Below are 15,065 nucleotides of genomic sequence, written 5' to 3' on the forward strand. Positions count from 1 at the left end.
GCGGAGGATTAACTAAGTGAGCCACGGCGCCGGCCCCAAACTCTCTTTTTGATCCCCACACTCAAGTCAGAAGGTATGCTCATTTTTCTGCATAGTAATGATTGACATTAATGACCTATTTAGGGGCTGGCGCTGTGGAGTAGCAGGTAAAGCCACAGTCTGCAGTGCCGGCATCCCATGTGGGTGCTGGTTTGAGTCCCAGCTGCTCCACTTCCAATCCAGCTCTCTGCTATGGCCTGGGAAAACAGTAGAAGATGGCCCAAGTCCTTGGGCCCCTGTGCCTGCATGGGAGACCCGGACGAAGCCCCTGGCTCTTGGCTTTGGATTGGTGCACCCCTGGCTGTGGTGGCCATTTGAGGAGTCAAACAGCAGGTGGAAGACCTCTCTCTGTGTCTCTCTCTCTGTGTAACTCTGCCTCTCAAATAAGTAAAAATCTTTTTTAAAAAAATGACCTATTTGCAAACTGCCAAGAGACTAGGTGTGTCTGTGTGTGTTCTAGGATCAAAATAGTTTAGACTGTGCATTATCTTCTAAATGAACGTACTGCAGAGAGCTCTTCATGAGTCTGAACAAAACAAGCGTCAAGCATTTTGCTGTCTTCAATACCTACTAAAATGACTAGTGTGTGTGTGAGAGAGAGAGAGAGAGAAAGAGAGAGAGAGAGACAGGAAGGGAGGGAGGGAGGGAGGGAGATGGACAGGAAGAGGGAGAGGGAGAGGAAGAGAGAGGGAATATCCAAAGAACCTATTTAAGTTGCTGGGTGGACAGCTATCCCACTGGAATAAGACCTTTCTTCCCTCTGCTATCATGCACAGCAGGAAAGGGGCTCAAATGCAGGCAGCATTAGCTGTAGAAACATAAGCCACCTTTTCTTTGCAAATAAGAATGTGGTAAGGTAAGTTTTCTGCCCTGCTATGCGACTAAACATTATTGAGAACCTGCTATGTGCTGAGTCTTCTGCATGCAAATTCATTTCACCATCACAAGAACTTGATGTAAGAGACCCCACAACCACACCCCCTCCATTTACATATGACAAAACTAAGGCACAGACAGGTAAGTAGGCAGTGTACCCAAGTACATCAACAAAATAGCTGAGGCAGGACAATGCTTAAAGAAACCAGGTTTATTTAGCTCACAGTCTGAGAGGCTGAGAGTTCAAGGTCAGGGGGCCTCAGGGGTTCCTGCTCTGGTGAGTGCCACGCAACAGAGGGCACCACAACAGACGGCCTCAGGGGCCAGGCTCGCTCACCGTAGAACAACCTGCTGTCTCGGGAGCTCGCTCACTTTGAAGACCAGCACTCGTCGCCTCCCTGGCCAGGTGGGTGCCACCGCCACCTAATCACCTTGCACTGGGCCCAGCTCCAGCACCATGCGGGGACCAGGCCTCGTGCACACAAACAACTGGGGTCACATTCACTTGATCTTGGCCAAAAGGCCAAGGAGCAATTGGGGACACATTCAAACCACAGCATCCGGGCTGCACAGACAGCAAGTCATGGGCCCTTACAGCAGCTCGCAGAGCAATGGAGCCCAGGACACACAACCAGGAGACACTTTCGTCACAATGTGCCAAGTGCGTGGGCAGAGAGGGAGGTGGGGAGCTGGGGGTCCTCATAGAGGCCAATATCCAGTCTGCACAAGTCAGGGAAAGCTTCCTGGAAGAGGTGCTGTCCATGAATTTCTTGAAAAGGTATTAATATACAAAAATGCACAGATATTGAGTATGCAGTGTGGCAAGTCTTGATGACCGCATACCTCTGCGTAGCCACCCTCACAGACGAGATCTGGGACATCCCCATCACCCCAGGGTCCTCATGCTTTTCTCCCATCTACATCCCTTTCCCTGATCCCTGACTTCTGTCATCACGGGTTAGCGATGTGCGTCCTTGAACTTCATGAAAAACACACTCTTTGTGCAGGCATGCTTGTGCTGTGCCGCCTTTCCCGAGCCGAGCGGTAAGCAAGGGGCAGAACCACGAGCTGAGACAGGCACAGCGGGAAGCTGAAGCAGGGGGTGAGAAGGAGGGGCCGACGTGGCTGGAGACTGGAGTGACAGAGGTGGGAAGAAGGCCAGGGGTGGGACTGGTTGTGAAGGGCCTGGGACCTTGGAGTTGATCCAAAGGGCCTGCACTTTAGTCCACGGGCAAAAGAGCTAAGGAAGACTTACAGGAGCTTCCCATGTTGCTTGCTCCCCGTGTGTTACAAAGCTTCAGGCTCAACCTAGGGACCCTGTATTTCTAATTCCCATTTTACAGACGAGCACATTGAGGCTGAGAGCAGTTATACGATTTCCTAAGGCATGCAAACTCAGCCTTTATTCCAACAATTCTGCTGTTCCACCTGCAGAAAGCCGCTTTGGAAGAAAAGGGAGGGAAACCAAATTCCACCGCGAAGAGCTGCCTGAGCGAGGCCCAGAAGAAGCTGGGCAGACTGGGGCGCCACTCCGCCTGCAGTGGTGGGGACGGAAGGGAGACGGGAGGATGGCAGGCTGGAGTCCCCGCACAGCCAGAGCAGCCGGGGCCAGGCTTTTCCGGCTCCTCCCTCGCAGCTTCTCCTTAAGGGGCTGTCGCTGACCCCATCAACCGAACCTAGCGAGCAGCAGGCTGGCGCACCCGGGCGGGACCCCACCTCAAGCCACGCAGCCATCTGTTTTTTTTCTGGATTCTAGCAATGAATTTCAGACCTGGAAGAATCCTGCCCAGTAACTCTTCCCTGAACACCTATGTTGTGCAACTCTGCACATGGGTTAAGGAAAACAAACAAACCCTGGATGACTAAAAATTCCATGAAATCCGTATTTACTACATTTTCCAACCAGTGTGCCTCTGGTCCTTCCTGGGCTCACAGTGTTTCCAGAACGTGTCCTCAGGATTTCCCTCCACCCGTGCCAGCCCCCAAATGTGAGACAAGGTACAGCGGGGAAAGCCAGGGCTGAGAAAATTAGAACAAGACTGGGAAGGTGCCCGTGTCCCATGGAGATGAGCCCTGAGCGCACGAGAGGAGCCGCGGAAGCTTGCTCGCGCGCGCCTGGCGAAGACCTGGGGGAGGCTCGGGCATGCGCAAACCCGCTGCTCCGGCCTCACCCTACTCCACCCTGAGACCAGCCCCTTGCACAGCCCTCAGCCCCGCTTAGGGGAAGGTCGGAGCTGGTTTCCTCTGCGTGCTCCTTCTGCGCCCTCTGCCCGCGGCTTGGAGGCAAATTCCAGAGAGAAACTTTCTGATATTTCCGCCTGCGGAGGGCCAGGCTGGAGACCCTCCCGGGGTCCCAGCCCACCGGTGACCACAGCAGCCACGCCTGTGGCCCTGACTGCTCACTGAGCCAGTGAAAACCTCCCCCAGGCCAGCACTGGGCCGGGTCACAGTGTCGGCCGGGTCAGCCATCGGAGTGGAGGAAGATGGTGGGCTGTCAGAGAATACCAGGCACACACACACACAGGAAGAGAGGGAGACGGCAGGTGTGGCGGGTGAGGAGACCTGAACGGTGCGTGCCCAGACTGAAGGGGGTCCCACAGTAGAGCGATGGCAGGGAAGAGGAGGTACGGTGGAAACGCCTGCGGCTGGGAGCCGGGACACCTGGGCGTGGCCACGCTGCCTCCACTGGGGGGGGGGGGGGTGGGGGTGGCTTCGGGACTTGGGACCAGTGCTGCCTCACTTCCTTCTCTGGGTTTCACTAATTGATGTCGACAATGAGCCAAATACAACTGTCAATGTCTTCCTGAATACCTGGATGTGAAATTTAATGAAACCATCTTTCACTGTTTTTTTTTTTTTTTATAAAAGCGACATATGCTTATTATACAAACAACAGTTTTTGTTTCAAAAAGGAGAAATAATCACACAACCTCAGCTTCAGGGCTTGCACCCTGAGAGGCAAAGAGACAGAGCGCTCCCCCTCCGCTTGGTCACTCCCTAAACGCCTGCAGGAGCAGGCCAGGTGCCCCATATGGGTGACAGTGACCTGAGCCCTCACGGCTGCCTCCCGGGGGTCTGTGTTAGCAGGAAGCTGGAGTCAGGAGCCGGAAGTGGCCATTGAACCCAGGCACCCTGATGTGATACCTGGGCCGGGTGCCTGTCCTAGCCTCAGCGTTTTAAGGTGACTGAAAGGGAATAAGAGTCATTTTAATTCTGCATTGTTTAAAACATGGAAAATATAAAAAATGAATTATTCAGGAACAAGTGTCTTGGCCAAAGGGCACTCAAGCTTTCCAGACTAATAGCAATTTGCACGCGACTCCTCTCCTTACACAAGCTACGTTCACTTTTGAAATGAAAAATCAGCCCCAAAGCGCTATCTCACTACCACGTTAATTGCTAAGGCTCCTTTTACAAGCAAACATCTCTGAGTCTGCTTGGCAGAAACAGGTCTGGAGGTGAGTTTTAAAGGGCTGACAGCTGACTGCAGATCTGTGCTTTGTTACCTGAGCACTGGACACCTTGCGTGGCGGTGCAGTACAACCCCCATCCGCCCATAGCCATGCCCCCATCGCTGAGAGCCTGCACCCTCTCCGGGCAATAAGGCTGTCCCCCGACGGTCCACACGGAACATCTGTGGGAGCTCGGAGCAGAACCGCAAAGCCAAGTGGCTGGCAAACAGGACCCAGATACGTAAGTGGACCTCTCGGGAGCAATACATTTTAAAGGAATAAGGAGAGAACAGGAGCAATGAAAGGCCAATGGGTAGTTTTGGTGTAGCAATTAAGATACCAGTTGTTGAGAAGTTGGTCTGGCTTCAAGTCCCAGCTCCAACGCGGATCCCAGCTTCCTGCTAACGTGCAACTCGGGAGAAAACAAGCAGCTGGGGAACCACTCCATGTGGGGAACCCAGATTGAGTTCCAAGCTCCTGGGGTTGGCCTAGCCCAGCCCAAGCCATTGTGGGCATTTGGGGAGTGACCAGCAGAGATGGAAGACCTCTGTCTCTCTGCCTCCGACATGGATAGATAAGAAAGAAAAAAAGAAAAGGAGGGAGAGAGCCCATAAAGGCTGAGCCACACACTCTCCCCTACTCGCTTGTGATTGGGTTTTGCACCTCACCAAGGCTGCTTCTGGTATCCGCAGTCCCCTCCATGTAGAAAACTGTGCCACTCAGTCTTAGTAGCTGGCGCTGTCTCATACTCCTGGGTGACTCAGCTTCGACAGCACCACTTTTTTTTTTTTTTTTTTTTTTTGGACAGGCAGAGTGGACAGTGAGAGAGAGAGAGACAGAGAGAAAGGTCTTCCTTTGCTGTTGGTTCACCCTCCAATGGCCGCTGCGGCCGGTGCACCGCGCTGATCCGATGGCAGGAGCCAGGAGCCAGGTGCTTCTCCTGGTCTCCCATGGGGTGCAGGGCCCAAGCACTTGGGCCATCCTCCACAGCACTCCCTGGCCACAGCAGAGAGCTGGCCTGGAAGAGAGGCAACCAGGACAGAATCCAGCACCCCGACCAGGACTAGAACCCAGTGTGCCAGTGCCGCAGGCGGAGGATTAGCCTATTGAGCCATGGCACCGGCCTGGCACCACTTTCTCCAGTCCTCCCTGACGGCCACACCATCAGCCCCGGTTTCTCCTCGCTGATTTCCCACCACCTGTGGTTTGCCTGCTCACTGATGAGTGCATGGTGCATTGACTGCCAGTCTCCCCACCGGGGGAGGTGTTGGCCACCTGAGCAGACCCTCACCACTATGTCCCCGGCCTATAGAGCAGCACTCAGCCAGTATGTGCTCAATGAATGGACACGTCGACTAACAAAGGCACAGGTGACACGGTGATGGCCCGAGCTACAGGGAGCCAGGGAGAGTGCGGCTCTTGAACTCATACTATAGAGGGCTGTGGGGAGCCCCATGTCCAGGGGCAGCTGCCCCTCTGGACACCTTGGACTCCCCAGGGTCATCAGCTTCCACTCCACTGGACTCCAGAGGCATCTGAGGCTGGCTGTCCCCAAAGGAATGACAGGGATTCCTCCTGTCATGTGGGGCTTTGCACACTTGTTTCTGTTGACTGTTTCGCTCCTTTAGGCATGTAAATGCTCTAAGAATTTTTTCATTATGACAGTTTCCAGACCAACAAGGTAAAAGGCACAAAAAACAAACATGAGTCATCCTTCACCCTATTCATTTCACCTCCTCTCATTTTGGGGTCTGTGTACGGAAGATTTTGAAAGCAAGTATCAGATGTCAGACCTAAAGCACAGCTTTTAATTCTTCCTGTGTCCTGAGACCGCCCTCGGCAGGGACAGAGCCACCAAGGTGCAGAGAACACACACAGAGGGCAGGCAAGCTCGCTGGCCCCAGCCACACTGACAGCGGCATACTGCTTTGCCCTCACTGACCCGTGAGGATGGGAAGATTTCTAACCAATTGCTTACAAACACACTCTGAACGAACAAGCCTTTGATCCCTCTGCAAAGCTTAGAAGCAGCCAGGCAATTTTCCAAAAGCACCAGACCCCAACCAGCAAGAAGCCAGGTCAAAGGGACACTTCTGCCCGACACCCAGTTATTTAGGTTGTCACCTCTCTGGCAACTGAATTTCCCCACTTCATTCCTTCGAGATCCTGGAAGGAGCCTTCTTCACTAACCAGCACTGCCTTCTCTTTTTCTTCCCTTGAACAAAAGGGGAACAAGCACCCAGGTGAGTCTGGAAACAAGTGAGAGAGCCAGTGTTTGCCGAGAGGGAAACTCAGGAGGGCTGAGCTCTGGGACAGGGGACCCCAGCAGGGAGGGCCACGCCCATGTGATGAGGCAGGCAGGCACGGAATGAGCTAAGGAACGAATGAATCACAACCCACAAGGCTGGAGGCCACAGAGAATGCTGGCATCCTGACCACTGCAAACGACCAACCGAGGCAAAGCCTTGCAACGTAACACCTTCACACACGCCTGAAAATCGATCAGCCTCACACAAGGGTGATTTCTCTTCTTCCTCTTAACTTCCAACACTTTGTCCTTTGTGGATCTGTCTGTCCACACAGCCTGAACCTTGGTGTGTGTGTGCAATTACATATCCTTTCTTCCTCGCTTCACATGGCGGGGGGCAGGGTGGTGGTGGGGACCCAGTGCTTGCCTCTCTGCATAAAAAAATGCCCACACATATATCCACACAAAACAGTGAAGTTCAAGAGCTCCCTGAAGCCTGTCTTCCTTGGACCCCCCAGCCCAGGCCTTGCACACGGGAAAGTGAATTCCACAGACAAGCTTGGAGATTTATACATCCCACAGGCCTGGGAGTTTATGGAGTCAACAGTGTCAGCAAGAATTCTGGAGTGCACCCGGCAGCCTGGGAACAAGCTGTAAATCTTGAGGACTCCTTAGACGTGGTTGCCTTGGCAACTGGTGTCACCAGGCTGATGGAAGACTCTTGGCCCAGGCAAGGGCAACATGGCAGGAAGGCTGCACGCTGATAAATCAGGTGCCAGGAGAAGCTGCCGGCACTGCCAGGCTCCAGCCAGCAGCAATGACAGGCAGGCATCTCCAGGTCTAAGTAGTCTGCGGGGAGACTCGCTGCTTAAAGCACTCCACAAACTGGAGGGACAGTGGCTAGATAGCACACCGAAGGCTCCCAGGAACTGAAGTAGGGGCAGGGACATGAGCTGGCCACACCCCTTGACTTTGCCCAGTCTTCTTCTCAGAATGGCAACCCTGAGGCATCACTGTAGGGGTGGGGAGTGCATTGGGGGTGTGGCCTAATGGTTGACACGCCCACATCCCACATGGGAGTGCCTGGATTCCATGCCCGGCTCCAACGCCCAATTCCAGCTTCTTGCAAATGCAGACCCTGGAAGGCAGCAGGTGATGACACAGATGACTGGGGTTCTGCCACCCACACAGGAGACCGGGATTGTGTTCCCAACTCCCAGCTTCGGCCTGGCTCAGCCCCAGCTGTGCGGGCATCTGGGGAGTGAACCAGCAGATGGGAGATCTTTGAGAAACAGAAAGTTTTATAAAGTGAGTGTTTCACACTGAGCCTGGAGAAAAAACAACAACAGGCTGGTCACCAGGTGTGGGGAAACACACACCCCCCTGCAGAAACTCCTAGAGACCATGTCCCACAGAAACAAGCAATGCAAACATCGCCAGACGGCACCATCAGCTCGTGCCAAGTGGGCAGAGCCCCGGAGCCCACCTGGGAAGGGGAGGAGAGGAGCCAAACTGGTTTCCATAGCGAATGCTCCCAAACCGAGAGATGTGGGTTTGCAGGGTGCACAGCACCCAGGAAAGAAGTCTGCAGAGCTGTGGGGTCTGGGACAGTGCTGGGGAGGAGGGAGGAGGCCATAGCTGGAGGAGCAGGTCGGGCGAGTGTCTGGGAGGACAGAGTTTCCCACCCTGAGATCCATTGGGCTTAGAACTGGGCCACTAAAGGGACACACCCAGGAACGGTTCAGGCAGCCCCTAACTGTCACAGAGGCAACCCCTCTCCCCAACCAAAGTCCTTCTTGCTTTAAATAAGGGGCACCTGGACTCTCTTCTAAACGTGGCTTTGGTCTAGAAGCTACACTTCAGCCAACGCAGATAAGACAATTACAGACCCACCATCCTCTATGTACAATCCTGAAACCCCAAATGTGCCACAAACAAACATTTTCCTAAGTGTAATACAAATCACGTGGTCGCAAAAACAGACCCCGTGTGACATGATGTCATCGTAATCCTCACTTAGCTCCTTCACTGCAGAGATAATGTGTGTCGCTAAAGACAGATTACTGTGTCGGCATCTCAGAGTTCTTGCCTCACTGCAGTGCTGGACAACAGGAAGTGTGACGAGAGAAGAATTTCCTCGAAAATTTTAGGTAAACTTCGATGGACAGGTCTCATTTTTCATACATCAGTAAAAACAAGAGATGTGACCACATGGAATGGGGTGGAATACAGGGATTGTAATCCACATGGTATAATCTAACCACAACAGCATCTACAAGATCTTTTTTTAGCCTCCAGGTAGGAAGGCAGCTTTGGGACAATCTGTGATGTACTGCCTTATGTTTCTGGTTCTAGTTTACAACTTCCCTACAGTGTGGAATTCTATTAAACTCCAGCTCTGCCGCATAGAAAGCCAAGCCAACACCAGCCCTGTCATCCAGGTAGTGACATCTGGACGCTCTCCTCCTGCGACGGTACGGATGGCCGACACTGCACTGGGCCTCCCACTCCCTGCTGCCCTAGAAGAATCTGAACCTGTGAACTTGAACCCATTCATCGCCAGCGGTCTAGGATTTCAGGAGGTGAGAACCAAGTTAACAAAGGTGAGTTTTCTTTAAGATGCAAACAGGGTTTTCCATGAACAAGAAAGGGATTCTGAGCTGTTCCATTCAGTGATTTGCACCTCCTGCTTCACAGCGGAAACACCATCTGGGGCCAGGGGGACAAGAAGAGGGTAAAAGGGGGTCTAGCAATGGTTTATAACTAAAGACCTGTTTTCAAAGGCAGCCACTAACCCTTCCTATCTGTAGCTGTGTGGCCTTGGAGAGCTGACCTCCCTGAGGCCGCATATCATCTGGAAGCTGGAGCTGCTGGGGCTTGTGTAAGGATAACACGACCCGCTAGGCACTGTTCCATTTAGGACTCTGGTCAGGGCCTGGCTTTACGTCTTCCTGAAACAGACCGCCTGGCTCAGCAAATGCCACGGACAGTGACTGCCTGAGCACAGAGCCAGTGGCTAATAAACACACACAGCAACAAATCACATTAGTAGACCCATCTACCTCGGCTAATAACTGCTTCCCAGGCTCCTGCTCTGGCTTTGTTAGAGGAGCGGAAGAGTTCTTAGCAGCTGTGCAACCAGATCGGCTGCAGGAGAGCCAATCTCATTAGCGTCAGAGTTTGTGACGAGAACAGGGGACCAGCAAAGCCGACACCACCTGCTTGGGTCACCCCAGGATCTACCATAGGAGCTTATGTAACTCGCTGAGCACAGCCTCCTGCCATCCATTCAGGTGGCACGCACGGGCACGCACGAGGCACCGGCCACCTTACTAGGTGCTGCAGGATCCCTTCCCATAGGAACTCGGCTTGTGGACGTGCCTCACCACCCTGGGTGCTGCAAGCGCTGATGAGACAGATGCAGGGGGGGCACCGAGGAGGACCAGCATTTGTCTGAACATCAGGCGTTTCTGTAACACTGGAATTCTATAGAGTGAAGGTGGGCCACTTTTGATGTCAGGGGAAAAAAAATGTAAAAGATAGAGAGCTCAAAGACCAGTGGCGGAGACAGATTATTTAACAGACAGCCCCATAATGAGGTAAGTGTCAACATTTGGGAACTGACAGTTTTTTGGTGACCCTCCCCCGCCATGCTGCCTGCAAGGAAGGCGACGATTCAAGGCTTCCCTGAGAAGATGACCCACGCTGAGACCTGCAGACTGGATGATAGCTCTCCAATGGCTGCTACGTTGGGACTACTGGGTCTGGAGGGGGCAAGCTGGCGACAGCTGTCACTATTTAGAAATGTGCATACTGCTTGAGCCAGATGTTCTGCTCCTAGGCACTGCCGCCGAGGAATGCCAGGAAACACACAAATGTCTATCTCAAAAAATGGTTACTGCATCTCTCTCTGTGATAAAACAATCCCGGACGTAACTGCAAGGTCCATCATTAGGAAACTGACAGTGCATTCTGATGAGGTGATCTACCAGACGGCATAGCCACGAACACGTGAATCAAACTTACAGGTAACATTACGTTTTAAAAAGAAAGTTATAGAATAGTGTAGTCTTATCTTTTAGAAATAATTTTATGTATTTTCCCATGTGGAAATGTCTGTACAGGAGCAGGAAGAGTCTGAGGCAATAAACAGGAAAACGTTAGCACCTAAGGAATGTAAGAGCTGTTGGGGCTGGCATAGGGAGAAGGAATTGCATTTTCTCATTTATTCTACATTCCCATTTTTTACAGCATGAATATATTCCTCGTATTTTTTTAAAATGCACTTTCTGGGGCAGGTGTTGGCCTGGTGGTTAATATGCTTACAACCCACTCTAGCATAACTGGGATCAATTCCTGGCTCCAGGGCTGGCGTTGTGATGTACCCAGTCAATCGCCACCTGCGGCGCCTACATCCCATAGGAGCGCCAGTTCATGTCCCAGCTGCTCCACTTCTGATCCAGCTCCTTGCTAATGGCCTGAGAAAAGCAGTGTAGGATGGCCCAAGTGTTTGGGCCCCTGCCACCCACGAGGGAGATCTGGATGAAGCTCCTGGCTTCAGCTTGGTCCAGTCCTGGCTGCTGTGGTTATGTGGGGAGTGAACCAGAAGAAGATGTGTCTGTCTCTCCCTCTCTGTAATTCTTTCAAATAAATAAATAAAAACTTAAAAAAAATTTCCAGCTCTGTTTCTTATTCCAGTTTCCTGCCAACATGTATCCTGGGAGGCAGCAGGTGACGGCACAAGTACTTGGTCCATCCCACCCGTGTGGGAGACCCAGACTGCTCTGGCCCCAGCTTAGTCCTGGCTATAGTGGGTATCTGGGGAGTGAACCAGTGGGTGGCAGCTCTCTGTCTCTCTGCCTCTCAAATTTAAAATATATATATTTCTTTTAAAAGAGGTTCACAGGAAGTTTAGCACTGTTTGAGTACAGTAGGCATGACAATCTGGGAGACAGGAGAGGAGGAAGACTTTGAAGAAGAAACAGAAACACAGGAGGAATGTGGGGAAGAGTGGAGGGAGACGGTGAGGGCAGGGGAACAGTGTTGAGTTCACAGTGGAAGGACGGGAAGTGAAGGCTGGTGTTCAGAGACAAGGCTGCTGACGAGAAGAGTGGCCCAGGGACTCCCCAGGGTAGAAATCAGGAACATGCTGAGCCAAAGTACATTTTTTTTTAAAGGAGAGCATCGATGAGAAAGAAAAAAATCCCACCAAATACTTAGTGTAACTTTGTTCAGCTTGACAGAAAGTGAGAGAGAGAATGCTAATCAGCACAAGTCCAGAAAACAGGACACTTTCACCGAAAAACAAGCTAAACAAAGGACTCAAAATGCCAATTTCCTCACAAGCTGCTCCATGACAAATCCCAAGGACACAAGGGAAAAGGTCTCTGAAAAGCAAACTTTTCAAATCCAAGGTGAGTTTTAATTAAAATACTACATAAATTTATGTATGTATGCATGCATGTACAGCTGAGAGGCAGAGACACAGAAAGATCTTCCATCCACTGGCTTACTCTCTTAGTAAATGCCCACAGCAGCTAGGAGCCCAGAACTCCATCTGGGTCTCTCCGTTGGGTGTCAGGGATCCAGGAACTTGGGTCCTCACTGCTGCCTCCCAGGCACACTAGCAGGAAGCTGTAACTGGCAGTGGGGCTGGGAGTCAAGCCCGGGCACCGTGCCATGGGATGCGGGCGTCCCGATCCTGTCTTCCCGGCCGGGTCACAGTCCTGTCCCCGCACGCTGTGCTGTTCTGTTCTCCAGCTTCTCCTCTCTGCGTCTCCTTCTTCCAGGTGGACCTTGCTTCTTCCCCTTTCTGGAGCCTGATCCTCCCCTCAGAAAGACTGAGTATAAGTCATTAGCACTTCAGCGTGATTTGATGGTAATTCTCATCTCACGATGTATTTTCATCGAAGGCTGCAGCTTTAATGAAGGCTCCTTATTTAGAGGGGCAATTCTGGGCCTCAGGCAGCAGAGGTGGAGGCGGAGGGAGGGAGAAGGTTCTCGTGGTGGCTGTGAGCAGTGGGCCCCCTACCCGCTGGGATGCAGGTCTTCTCTCCAGACGCACAGCCAACAAAGCAGAGTCCCTCCCAGAACTGCTATTTTGCTCCTATATACTGAATTCTAAAATCATGATGAGGGAGAGGGAAGACAAATAGGATTCCCTGCTCGACCTCCCCCAAACCCATCAGCAAATGAACTGGAGACACAGCAGTCTTTCCGCTAAGGCAATCCATTCTGGACAAGGCAACTAGATCATTCTGCTGGGCAAGTATCCCCCTGCTGGCCACTCTCTCCCTCTGGCTGTCTACATCCATCAGCTGTACTTGGGAACTCTCAGCTCCCGGCTCATGCCATGCGGATAAATTTCACCCTGGCAGGTGAAGGGTCAGGCAGGGAAGAGGCTCTTCAGACTGTTCCTAGTGGGGGGCCCACACCGAAGCCCCCCTGAGCCTCGAAGGCACATCCAAACACGGCCCCACCTCACCAGGGAATGCGCCGGCCAGGACTGCTTTCTGCCAGCTCCAGAGTGTCCTGTCTACAAGAGAAGGCATTTTCATGCAGCTGCTGACACCGAAGAGGAGAATCAATGTGTGGAAGATTCATTTTCCTACACCATCACCACTTGAAACTAGAATAAAAGGATAAAAATTAACAGACAGCAAACATGAGTGGTCTTCTAAAACTTTATGGAAAATATGTCTGATGGAAAAATGAGGCATGTATCTCAAATTTCTTTCCACCAAAATATTATTTTCTTTTAAATTTTTATTTATTTTCACTTTGTTTGAAAGGCAGAGAGGGGGCCAATGTTGTGGCATAGTGGGCTAAGCCTCTGCCTGCAGCACTGGTATCCCTTAGGGGTGCCAGTGCCAGTCCTGGCTGCTCCACTTCCGATCCAGCTCTCTGCTATGGCCTGGGAAAGCAGTAGAAGATGGCTCAAGTCCTTGGGCCCCTGCACCCACGTGGGAGACCAGGAAGAAGCTCCTGGCTCCTGGCTTCGGATCGGCGCAGCTCTGGCCGTTGGGGCTATCTGGGGAGAGAACCAGCAGATGAAAGACCTCTCTCCTCCCTGCCTCTGCCTGTCCAAAACTCTAAAATAAACAATCACCTTAAACAAACAAACAAACAAACCCCCAGGCACAAGGGCAGACAGAAAGAGATCTTCCATGTACAGAGCTACTCCTGAAATATCCGAACAGGGAGGGCTGAACAAGGCTGAAGCCAGGAGACTAGAACTCAATCCAAGCCCCCTACGTGGGTGGCAGGCCCCCCAGTACCTTAGTTATCACTTGCTGCATCCTTTAGCAGGAAGATGGGTTAGAAGTGGAGAAGCCAGAATTGACCCAGGCGCTGATATGAGACACAGCCACCCCAAGTGGCAACTCACTTGCTGTGCATGCCTGCCTCAAACCTACCTTTTAACTCCATTTTCCCACTAACTTTCTGAAGCACCCTCATATTTTAAAAAGCCCAGTCTCACTTGGAAGATTAACATGAATTACCATTTTTTAAATGTATCAGATGAACAAAAAAAATTTAAATTCTTTCTAGTGTGGGAGAGTAAGCAGATGTTGGCAGGAATATAGACTGCTATATTATTTCAAAGAGTAATTATTTTTTAAAGATTTATTTATTTTACTTGAAAGTCAGAGTCACAAAGAGAGAGAAGGACAGGCAGAGAGAGAGGTCTTCCTCTGGTTCACTTCCCAATTGGCCACAACGGCCAGAGCTGCGCCGATCCGAAGCCAGGAGCCAGGAGCTTCTTCTGGGTCTCCCATGCAGATGCAGGGGCCCAAGTACTTGGGCCATCTTCTGCTTTCCCAGGCCACAGCAGAGCTGGATAGAAAGTGGAGCAGCCAGACTCGAACTGGTGCCCATATGGGATGTCGGCACTGCAGGCGGTGGCTTTACCTGCTACGCCACAGCGCCAGCCCCTTCAAAGAGTAATTTGAAATCTTGTTTAAAACATTTTTTAATGCACAACCTATTATTCAGTAATTCTACTTTTGGGAATGTATCCTAATAAAATAATCAAGTACTCAAAGAAACATGTACAAAGATAATCTTCATATGGATGCTAATAGCAAAAAGTTGTAAAACTCACAAATGCCCATTAATAGTGAGCTGTGAATAAATCATGTTATAAAATGGCATATTAAGCAGTCATTAACACTGACAAGACAGAGGTATGCTGATCCACAAATATACACATAACATATTATTAATAAAAAGGTAAGTTATAAAACCACTGATAGCATATGATTCCACTGTTGCTAGCAACACACATAAGATGAATATCAAAAGTGTTAAGCAATTTACACACCCATATGCATAAATTGAAACAGTATCTTGTGTTCTTCAAAATAAACATAATAAAAATAAACAGCCCAAATAGTATGCTATATAGATGTGTGAATTTTAATTTCTATCCTAGGGACAATTTATTTAGC

General features: G+C 51.1%; 1 protein-coding gene and 1 long non-coding RNA gene across 3 annotated transcripts in view; both read right to left on the bottom strand.

Moving 5' to 3' along the window:
• Nucleotides 1-15,065, bottom strand: part of TMCC3 (transmembrane and coiled-coil domain family 3) — a 296,265-nt gene that overhangs the window by 180,294 nt on the left and 100,906 nt on the right. The gene's annotated exons all lie outside the window — the stretch shown is intronic.
• The window catches only part of LOC149123578 (uncharacterized), a 53,742-nt gene continuing 50,692 nt past the window's right edge, over nucleotides 12,016-15,065 (bottom strand). The window contains exon 2 of the long non-coding RNA XR_016216933.1: nucleotides 12,016-13,243. This is a non-coding gene — a long non-coding RNA (uncharacterized LOC149123578). The remainder of the gene's footprint in view (nucleotides 13,244-15,065) is intronic.

This window comes from Oryctolagus cuniculus, chromosome 11 (genome assembly GCF_051225735.1).
Source record: "Oryctolagus cuniculus isolate XC-2025 breed Fujian yellow rabbit chromosome 11, ASM5122573v1, whole genome shotgun sequence".
NCBI classification, from domain to species: Eukaryota; Metazoa; Chordata; class Mammalia; order Lagomorpha; family Leporidae; genus Oryctolagus; species Oryctolagus cuniculus.